The following is a 10,533-nucleotide window of genomic DNA, read 5'->3' on the forward strand; positions in this document are numbered from 1 at the left end:
AGACAAAAGGTTGGCTTCCCTGGGGTCCAGTGGGAGCTAGAGGGCCAAGGCATCAGCCTTGGCCCTCTAGCTCCCACTGGACCCCAGGGAAGCATCACTTTTGTATTCAAAAGGTAAGGAGACAAGAGGGTGGCTAAAATATGATGTAAATTGATATATGTGTGTGTACCTGGTTCTGAGTCAGTGCATCTGGCTATATGCGTGTGCTTATCTGACTGTGTGTGTGTTTGTGTGTATATCTGGCTGTATGTGTGTGTGTGTATCTGACTGTGTATATGTCAGTGTGTGTGTCTGGTCATGGTGTGTGTATCTGGCTGTGGTGTGTGTATCTAGCTGTGTGTATCTGGCTATATGTGTCTGCGTGTCTGTGTATGTATATCTGTGTGTATCTGAATGTATACCTGTGTATGTGCACTAGTGTGTCAAAGTGTTTGTGTACCTGCATGTGTGTGGGTGTGTGTTTCTGAGCATTTGTGTGTGTGTGTATATATATTATATATATATATAATGTGTGTGTGTGCCAGTATATGTAAGTGTGTATCTATGCGTGTGGCAATGCATTCATCCCAGCATTCCAATGCCAACACTGCACACACATACGCTAACATTGCACACAAATACACCACTGCATGCAGTGGCGGCTCTAGACTTTGTGAGGCCTTAGGCGAAACTCAAACATGAGGCCCCCACTAACATCTAAAGTTAAAAATAGGGTTTGCATTGTGTGTATAAGGTGCTGTTGCAGAGGGTGGTAGCGTGGCTGGGGCAGAGGGTGGTAGGAGGACAGTGACAGGGTAGTGGGTGGTAGGAGGGCAGAGGGTGGTAGGGTGGCTGGGGCAGAGGCTGGTGGGGTGGCTGGGGCAGAGGCTGGTGGGGTGGCTGGGGCAGAGGCTGGTGGGGTGGCTGGGGCAGAGGGTGGTGGGGTGGCTGGGGCAGAGGGTGGTGGGGTGGCTGGGGCAGAGGGTGGTAGGGTGGCTGGGGCAGAGGGTGGTAGGGTGGCTGGGGCAGAGGGTGGTAGGAGGACAGTGACAGGGTAGTGGGGTGGTAGGAGGGCAGAGGGTGGTAGGGTGGCTGGGGCAGAGGCTGGTAGGGTGGCTGGGGCAGAGGGTGGTAGGGTGGCTGGGGCAGAGGGTGGTAAGGTGGCTGGGGCAGAGGGTGGTAAGGTGGCTGGGGCAGAGGGTGGTAGGAGGACAGTGACAGGGTAGTGGGGTGGTAGGAGGGCAGAGGGTGGTAGGGTGGCTGGGGCAAAGGGTGGTAGGAGGACAGTGACAGGGTAGTGGGGTGGTAGGAGGGCAGAGGGTGGTAGGGTGGCTGGGGCAAAGGGTGGTAGGAGGACAGTGACAGGGTAGTGGGGTGGTAGGAGGGCAGAGGGTGGTAGGGTGGCTGGGGCAAAGGGTGGTAGGGTTTCTGGGGCAGAGGGTGGTAGGGTGGCTGGGGCAGAGGGTGGTAGGGTGGCTGGGGCAGAGGGTGGTAGGGTGGCTGGGGCAGAGGGTGGTAGGAGGACAGTGACAGGGTAGTGGGGTGGTAGGAGGGCAGAGGGTGGTAGGGTGGCTGGGGCAGAGGCTGGTAGGGTGGCTGGGGCAGAGGGTGGTAGGGTGGCTGGGGCAGAGGGTGGTAAGGTGGCTGGGGCAGAGGGTGGTAAGGTGGCTGGGGCAGAGGGTGGTAGGAGGACAGTGACAGGGTAGTGGGGTGGTAGGAGGGCAGAGGGTGGTAGGGTGGCTGGGGCAAAGGGTGGTAGGAGGACAGTGACAGGGTAGTGGGGTGGTAGGAGGGCAGAGGGTGGTAGGGTGGCTGGGGCAAAGGGTGGTAGGGTTTCTGGGGCAGGAGGGTGGTAGGGTGGCTGGGGCAGGAGGGTGGTAGGGTGGCTGGGGCAGGAGGGTGGTAGGGTGGCTGGGGCAGGAGGGTGGTAGGGTGGCTGGGGCAGGAGGGTGGTAGGGTGGCTGGGGCAGGAGGGTGGTAGGGTGGCTGGGGCAGGAGGGTGGTAGGGTGGCTGGGGCAGGAGGGTGGTAGGGTGGCTGGGGCAGGAGGGTGGTAGGGTGGCTGGGGCAGGAGGGTGGTAGGGTGGCTGGGGCAGGAGGGTGGTAGGGTGGCTGGGGCAGGAGGGTGGTAGGGTGGCTGGGGCAGGAGGGTGGTAGGGTGGCTGGGGCAGGAGGGTGGTAGGGTGGCTGGGGCAGGAGGGTGGTAGGGTGGCTGGGGCAGGAGGGTGGTAGGGTGGCTGGGGCAGGAGGGTGGTAGGGTGGCTGGGGCAGGAGGGTGGTAGCGTGGCTGGGGCAGGAGGGTGGTAGCGTGGCTGGGGCAGGAGGGTGGTAGCGTGGCTGGGGCAGGAGGGTGGTAGCGTGGCTGGGGCAGGAGGGTGGTAGCGTGGCTGGGGCAGGAGGGTGGTAGCGTGGCTGGGGCAGGAGGGTGGTAGCGTGGCTGGGGCAGGAGGGTGGTAGCGTGGCTGGGGCAGGAGGGTGGTAGCGTGGCTGGGGCAGGAGGGTGGTAGCGTGGCTGGGGCAGGAGGGTGGTAGCGTGGCTGGGGCAGGAGGGTGGTAGCGTGGCTGGGGCAGGAGGGTGGTAGCGTGGCTGGGGCAGGAGGGTGGTAGCGTGGCTGGGGCAGGAGGGTGGTAGCGTGGCTGGGGCAGGAGGGTGGTAGCGTGGCTGGGGCAGGAGGGTGGTAGCGTGGCTGGGGCAGGAGGGTGGTAGCGTGGCTGGGGCAGGAGGGTGGTAGCGTGGCTGGGGCAGGAGGGTGGTAGCGTGGCTGGGGCAGGAGGGTGGTAGCGTGGCTGGGGCAGAGGGGTGGCTGGTGGGGTGGCTGGGGCAGAGGGGTGGCTGGTGGGGTGGCTGGGGCAGAGGGTGGTGGGGTGGCTGGGGCATAGGGTGGTGGGGTGGCTGGGGCTGGTGGGGTGGCTGGGGCAGAGGGTGGTAGGGTGGTGGGGTGGCTGGTGGGGTGGTGGGTGGCTGGGGCAGAGGGTGGTGGGGTGGCTGGGGCAGGAGGGTGGTGGGGTGGCTGGGGCAGGAGGGTGGTGGGGTGGCTGGGGCAGGAGGGTGGTGGGGTGGCTGGGGCAGGAGGGTGGTGGGGTGGCTGGGGCAGGAGGGTGGTGGGGTGGCTGGGGCAGGAGGGTGGTGGGGTGGCTGGGGCAGGAGGGTGGTGGGGTGGCTGGGGCAGAGGGTGGTGGGGTGGCTGGGGCAGAGGGTGGTGGGGTGGCTGGGGCAGAGGGTGGTGGGGTGGCTGTGGGTGGTGGGGTGGCTGGGGCAGAGGGTGGTGGGGTGGCTGTGGCTGGTGGGGTGGCTGGGGCAGAGGGTGGTGGGGTGGCTGTGGCTGGTGGGGTGGCTGGGGCAGAGGGTGGTGGGGTGGCTGGTGGGGTGGTGGGGTGGCTGGTGGGGTGGTGGGTGGCTGGGGCAGAGCGTGGTGGGGTGGCTGGGGCAGGAGGGTGGTAGCGTAGCTGGGGCAGAGGGTGGTGGGGTGGCTGGGGCAGAGGGTGTGGGGTGGCTGGGGCAGAGGGTGTGGGGTGGCTGGGGCAGAGGGTGTGGGGTGGCTGGGGCAGAGGGTGTGGGGTGGCTGGGGCAGAGGGTGTGGGGTGGCTGGGGCAGAGGGTGTGGGGTGGCTGGGGCAGAGGGTGGTGGGGTGGCTGGGGCAGAGGGTGGTGGGGTGGTGGGGTGGCTGGGGCAGAGGGTGGTGGGGTGGCTGGGGCAGAGGGTGGTGGGGTGGCTGGGGCAGAGGGTGGTGGGGTGGCTGGGGCAGAGGGTGGTGGGGTGGCTGGGGCAGAGGGTGGTGGGGTGGCTGGGGCAGAGCGTGGTGGGTGGCTGGGGCAGAGCGTGGTGGGGTGGCTGGGGCAGAGGGTGGTGGGGTGGCTGGGGCAGAGGGTGGTGGGGTGGCTGGGGCAGAGGGTGGTGGGGTGGCTGTGGGTGGTGGGGTGGCTGGGGCAGAGGGGGGTGGCTGTGGCTGGTGGGGTGGCTGTGGCTGGTGGGGTGGCTGTGGCTGGTGGGGTGGCTGGTGGGGTGGCTGGTGGGGAGGCTGGTGGGGTGGCTGGGGCAGAGGGTGGTGGGGTGGCTGTGGCTGGTGGGGTGGCTGGGGCAGAGGGTGGTGGGGTGGCTGTGGCTGGTGGGGTGGCTGGGGCAGAGGGTGGTGGGGTGGCTGGGGCAGAGGGTGGTGGGGTGGCTGGGGCAGAGGGTGGTGGGGTGGCATAAATACCTTATGTTTCCCTGGTGGTCCAGTGGGCGGACAGACTGTTTCCCTGGTGGTCCTTTGGGCGGCCAGGCTGTTTCCCTGGTGGTCCAGTGGGCGGCCAGGCTGTTTCCCTGGTGGTCCGGTGGGCTCCCTTTACAGTCTGCAGCTCCGCCGGGTGCAGAGCTGCAGACCACGTGGTGAGTTTAGTCTCGCGATCTCAGTCAGTCAGAGCGTTGCCGTGGTAACCCGCGGCAACACTCTGATTGGGTGAGATCGCGAGACCCACTCAGTCTGCAGCTCTGCACTCGGCGGAGCTGCAGACAGGCTGGCTCTCTCCCGGGCAGGCATAGGAGGGGCCTCGCACCCGGCGGCATCCTCGGTTCTCTGACCGAGGACCCGACCTGTCACACTGCCCTAAGGCGATTTAGGCAGCCGCGAGGCCCCCATCAGCGCGAGGCCTTAGGCGACCGCCTAAATCGCCTAATTAGAGAGCCGCCGCTGACTGCATGTGTGTCTGTGTTCCTGTGTGTATCTCAGTTTTTGTGTAAGTGTGCATCTGTGTGTATGTGGCAATGCATACATCCCAGCATTACAATGCCAACACTACACACAAATACACCCCTGCATGTAAACCTGTGTGTCTTTATGTATCTGAGTGTGTGTACATACCTGTGAAAGTGTGTATTTCTGTGTATCTGTGTGTATGCACCAGTGCCTGTATCAAAGTGTGTATCTGTGTGTCAAAGTGTGTATCTGAATGTGTGTGTGCTAGTGTGTGTGTGTATATGCCAGTGTGTTTGTGTTAGTGTGTACCTGTGTGTTAAGATGTGTGCATGTGTCCAGGTGTGTGTATGTATCAGTGTGTTTATGTATGTATCTGCGTGTCAATGTGTATGTATATCTGTGTTAGTATGTATATGCATACATCCAGGCAATCAAACACACCGCTGCAAACGCAATCATTATATACAAACACACCCCTGAATTCAAACTCCAAAATTGCATACAGACATGCCCTTCACTCATCAATACTACACACAAATGTACATCTGCATTTAAAGACAGCACTACATCCAAACACACCCCTGCATGCAATTACAAACGTTACATACAAACACACCCCTTTATTTAAACACTACAATTATATACAAACCTCAACTCAATATACAAAAGCACAACTGCATTTAAAAGCTAATGCTACATACAAACACACACCCCTGCATTCAAACGCAAACACTACACACAAGTACACCGCTGCATTCCAAGGGTAACAGTACATACAAATACACCCCTACATGCACACATATACCCTATAAAAAACATGCTTACCCACACGTAAAGACAGACCAACATGACAGAGATCCCCAAGTTGAACATACTTCTAAACTGTATAATGCTGAGATACATAAATAATTTGTCCTAACCACGCAGTTAATGTTAATGTATTACAGTTGGTCCACTGTTGGTACCACATATTATTCACCACAATATGATAAAGTTGTGAGTATCTCTGTATGAAAATTCAATAAAATACAAATGAAAAAAAAAAAAAAAAAAAAAACATGCTTACATTCAAATTCACAAACACTGCTCACAAATACAACTCTACAAGAATGGCCAAATGGTAGATCTCCAGCTCGCATAGCATCATGGAAGTTGTATGACAGATGAGTAATTATCTTTTATCCACTCTTGTGCTATAGGGGAGACTGAAAAAAAATTATTGCACCACAGCCCCTCTCTACATTAGTCCCATCAGTAGGTTGGGGTGGAGGCCGTGATTGCATGCCAGGTACCTGGGGGTTGGGAGGGGGGGGGCAAGATACAGGGTACAGGGGGCCCAAGCAAATGCTTGCCCAGGGTCCAATCAATATTAAAGACGGCCCTGGATAGGTACCATATGTAAAACAAGCAATTGCTCATGCCAATAACTACCCTGCATGGTACTGGTCTAGCTGAAACCTTTAGTCTAGCATAGAATTACTGTACATTACCTGTTTAAGCCTGATGCCAGCCAGCTAGATTTCAAGTAACATCTAGTGCCCTCACCCTGTATATACACATTGTAAGCTTTACCTATATTATACAGCATAACAACCTTATGTCTAACTAGTACAGCAACGTTACTTTGTTATAAGCAAGATTTAGCAAGGTTTACCTAGCACGTTAACCCACAGGTTACAGGATTAACCAGTTTACTCAACAATGAGACAAGCAGATTTCCCGTGTAACCAGGTTCTATCACTAACAAAAAAGAAAAGTGCTATGTACGAACGCCATGATACTGTAAAATGTAAACCATGTATTACTTAATTGGCTTGGTCTAGCTATCGTGGCTTGGCAAGCATGTGTGTTAAACCTAAGCACAGCAAAAATAAAGAATTTATTTAAAAAAAAAAAAAAATTTAAAAAAAAGGTAAATATCAAAATAATACTGTCATAGATAGCTTGATAAAAACTGGTGAATAGTTGTGATTGGATTAACTGAATAAACAAGTATTGTATAAATATGTAAGTCAATATCAACTGTGTTGTGGAACAACAATCCCCATGATACTCTTTTTAAAGAGTGTATACAAAGCATCCCAGAATTTGCAGTTGCACAATGCTTCCTGGTTATACAGCTAGTTTGCAACCCTACCATGGTGATGCAATTGACTTGTAAAGAAGGTCAGTCTTGCTCTCTTTTGATGTACAACTTTCAAATTGAGCAATGTTGTAAAAAGCTCAAAGCGGTTGTATAGCTTATCAAAAGCCAATCTCTTAGACTTCCCCAATACGCAGCCTTTCAGATCATCCTTATCTGTGCTATAGTGTATCCAAGAACATGGCACAGACTGCAATAAGTGTATTCACACACAAACATCCTGAAAATACAGTCTGAGAATGACCTTAAAATCGTTCTGCACCGATGGCAATGTGTATTTGAGCAGTGGCAATTTGCCTCTGTAAACTTATTACACTGGCAGAAGCGTACACGTTGGCACAAATAAAAACTCAAAAACTACTTGCCGCAGTACAAGCTTTCATCTGAAGTAGGACAGTCATATGACTTCAAGAGAACTGCAAACATGCATTTACCATTCTAAATGTCTCTGATTATGCCCATGTACCCTCATGAATACTCCACAGGCACAATGAAAACTCCATCATTCTAATAGAGAGTAATGCAGAGATGACTTAAGGAGCTCTGGTAATGGGGATAAATGCTGGGTCCCATCCTCCCTGCGCCCGTCAATGTACATTTTGCATGTATAAGCAGTCAAAAAAAAAAAAAAAAAACAATTACAAAAACATAATTTATAGCTGATACAGCATGAACATGCGTATATGGCAAGCAGCTGACTGCAAGCATCTATAATGTACCTACTATCTAATTTAAAACAGATTTCCACTCGCCCTACATGCATTGAATGTGATTATTAGCCCCTTTTGTGAGGTTTATTGCACGCCTTGAACAAGTTTGATTTATATTATGTTCAGGAAGCTGACGAAACATACCAAAGTGTCCCCTTCCTGCAAATATCTAAATGGACACATAAAAGACCTTATAATGGACAAGCCAAATATAAAATGTATGGATTCCAGCACCACAATCTGAATTGCCTAATTTACATTCTAAATACAGAGGAATGGACAATGTGCATTGTTTAATCCTCCATCAGCTGACAGAGAACCACAAAATAGTGATTCCATTGTGCAGTGCCTTCATGCACCAATATTAATGACCGTGTACAGAGCTCTCAGCACCCCCAGCAGAATGTACATTTTTTTTCACAGAAATCGAACGTGAAATCATTTTGCAAAGCCATCCCTATGTAGAGCTCTATAACCTCACCCATCATTACCTACTCTTTCTATACACCCTACAAATGACCCCAATAATTGTTACCTTTCTCAATATTGGAGCCATGTTCAGCTAGTCTTACTGTGCTCTAGTAATCCATACAGCTGACTACTATCAGACATTTAATAACCTCATACTTCTCCCAGAGCAACCAGCCTACAACAACTCACCCCTCCACCAAATGCCATTTCTATGTACCACAGCCCTTCTATCAGTCTCACAAACACCAGCATTTCCTCGATCACCTACCATATTGCCAATGCCATCCTAGTCCACAATATATTTCACCCACCATCACACCCCTAGACCTCACCATCACACCCCTAGACCTCACCATTCACCCAAAGTCACCTTTAGCCGGAGTCATTTTACCTCTTACAATGAAAGGATCACCCAGCCCCCCGCTGCCTTTACAACCCTAGCACTCACCCCCTGCATTACCGCTTACACACAGATACTGGTTCACCTCTCTGACTGCTGACCCACAATGACCCCCACACACAGCCACCTACCCACATACATCCTGCACCATGTAACTTCACATACAATCCCACCCCCTGCACTGGCCATCATCCCCCATACAGCTCAGTGATTCCGCCAGGCACCTGCCCTCCACCCGCTCTCCCTCCATGATCTCACCTCTCAGAACCCGCAGCTCCCCGACACGGACTGAGCCTCAGCCGCAGCCAGACACCGCCCATCACAGCTGCATAGCCCCGCCCACCACAGCCGCATAGCCCCGCCCATCACACCCGCAAAGCCCCGCCCACCACAGCCGCAAAGCCCCGCCCAGCACGCACACTTGTTACCAGAGTGTTTATTGACCACGCCCCAGCACGCCATGTCCCCATTGCATTGGAATGTCTATCTGACAATAACATGTAACATGCGTCATGTGAACATGGAACATGGGTGTTTGTAAACAATTCATGCTCCCCCAGGAGTGTTAAAAGTGAATGATTTTAAATTAACTGTTTCAAGAGAGTCAAAATACACATAAAGGGACATTATAGTCACCAAAACAACTTTAGCTCAACCCCTTCGTGATGCTTGACGGAAGCTTTCCGTCATGCTTGTCCTACCATTAAGGACGCATGATGGAAATTTTCAGTCATTTACTAAAGTTAACCCCAGATCGCAGCAATCCTGGGGTTAACGCTACTCCAGTCTGCTTTGGAATCCAAAGTAGACGAGGAACACACCGTTCCTGCAGGCTGTCAGAGCGAGCACATGTGCTGCAAGGACTCCTGATCCATTTCTCTGCGCTTCTGTGTTCAGTGTAAAGTGCAGTGAGACGGATCAGTGCTGCTAATCTTCTCCCTCTGTAAGATTAACGTTATATCCCCCCCCGTACCCTACTTTATTAAAATTAACCCCTTTCCTACCAATTGATCACTGACTGCAGTGATCAAAATACAAATGTGATCTGACCCCCGAGGGCAGGGCCGGACTGGGGATACAAAGCAGCCCTGGAAAAAAAAAAATCTATGCCAGCCCCATAAGTCATTGCCCCATATATTGCCGTATGTAATATGTAAGGCAATGTCTTGCCACCCCAGATGGTTGAGTAATATATATATATATATATATATATATATATATATATCATATATGAAACATGGGGGACATGGGGATGGTTATATCATATATATATACACATTAAGCATACTCACATGCAGTGTTTACATTGCTTCCTAGTGACACCTCTAGTGACAGTCACTCAGACAGTCACTAGAGGTGCTTCCTGTGTCAGTGCTGCACAGCGTGATTGCACAGTGTGCAGCACCTACTCTCAGGGCCTTTGCAGCCAATCCTATGGCAGAGCATTGGATTGGCTCAGATCATCATTCTTGATGATCTCAGCCATAGAGGCAGGGCCAGTTGAGGGGAGACCAGCACGGCGTGGGAAGAAAAAAAAAGGCGAGTAAAAAACACTTTTTAAAAACACACAGACACACAGATACACACACCATGACACAGACACACACACAATGACACAGACACAGACACAGACACACAATGACACAGACAGAGACACACAATGACACAGACACACAATGACACAGACACACACACACCATGACACAGACACACACACCATGACACAGACACACACACACAATGACACAGACACACACCATGACACAAACACACACACACACACACACAATGAAACAGAGACACACCATGACACATACACACACCATGACACATACACCATGACACATACACACACACGACACAGACACACACACCATGACACAGACACACACACACCATGACACATACACACACACCATGACACATACACACACACCATGACACAGACACACACACACCATGACACAGACACACACACACCATGACACATACACACACACAATGACACAGACACACACACCATGACACATACACACACGCCATGACACAGACACACACACACCATGACACATACACACACACATACACTCACACTGATAGAATTACACATTTTACCTGTGGGTGACCGGCTGGGTGGGCTAGTGGCCGGAGGGGG

The 10,533-nt window shown here is 53.0% G+C and overlaps 1 protein-coding gene across 1 annotated transcript in view; it reads right to left on the bottom strand.

Annotated features, from left to right (window-relative positions):
• MANSC1 (MANSC domain containing 1) overlaps window positions 1-8,686 on the bottom strand; it is a 37,126-nt gene extending 28,440 nt beyond the window's left edge. Inside the window, exon 1 of the mRNA XM_063447639.1 lies at window positions 8,637-8,686. The gene's annotated coding sequence lies outside the window, so the exon portion shown is untranslated. The remainder of the gene's footprint in view (window positions 1-8,636) is intronic.
• Between the last annotated feature and the right edge of the window lie 1,847 nt (window positions 8,687-10,533).

Source organism: Pelobates fuscus, chromosome 3 (genome assembly GCF_036172605.1).
Source record: "Pelobates fuscus isolate aPelFus1 chromosome 3, aPelFus1.pri, whole genome shotgun sequence".
NCBI lineage: Eukaryota > Metazoa > Chordata > Amphibia > Anura > Pelobatidae > Pelobates > Pelobates fuscus.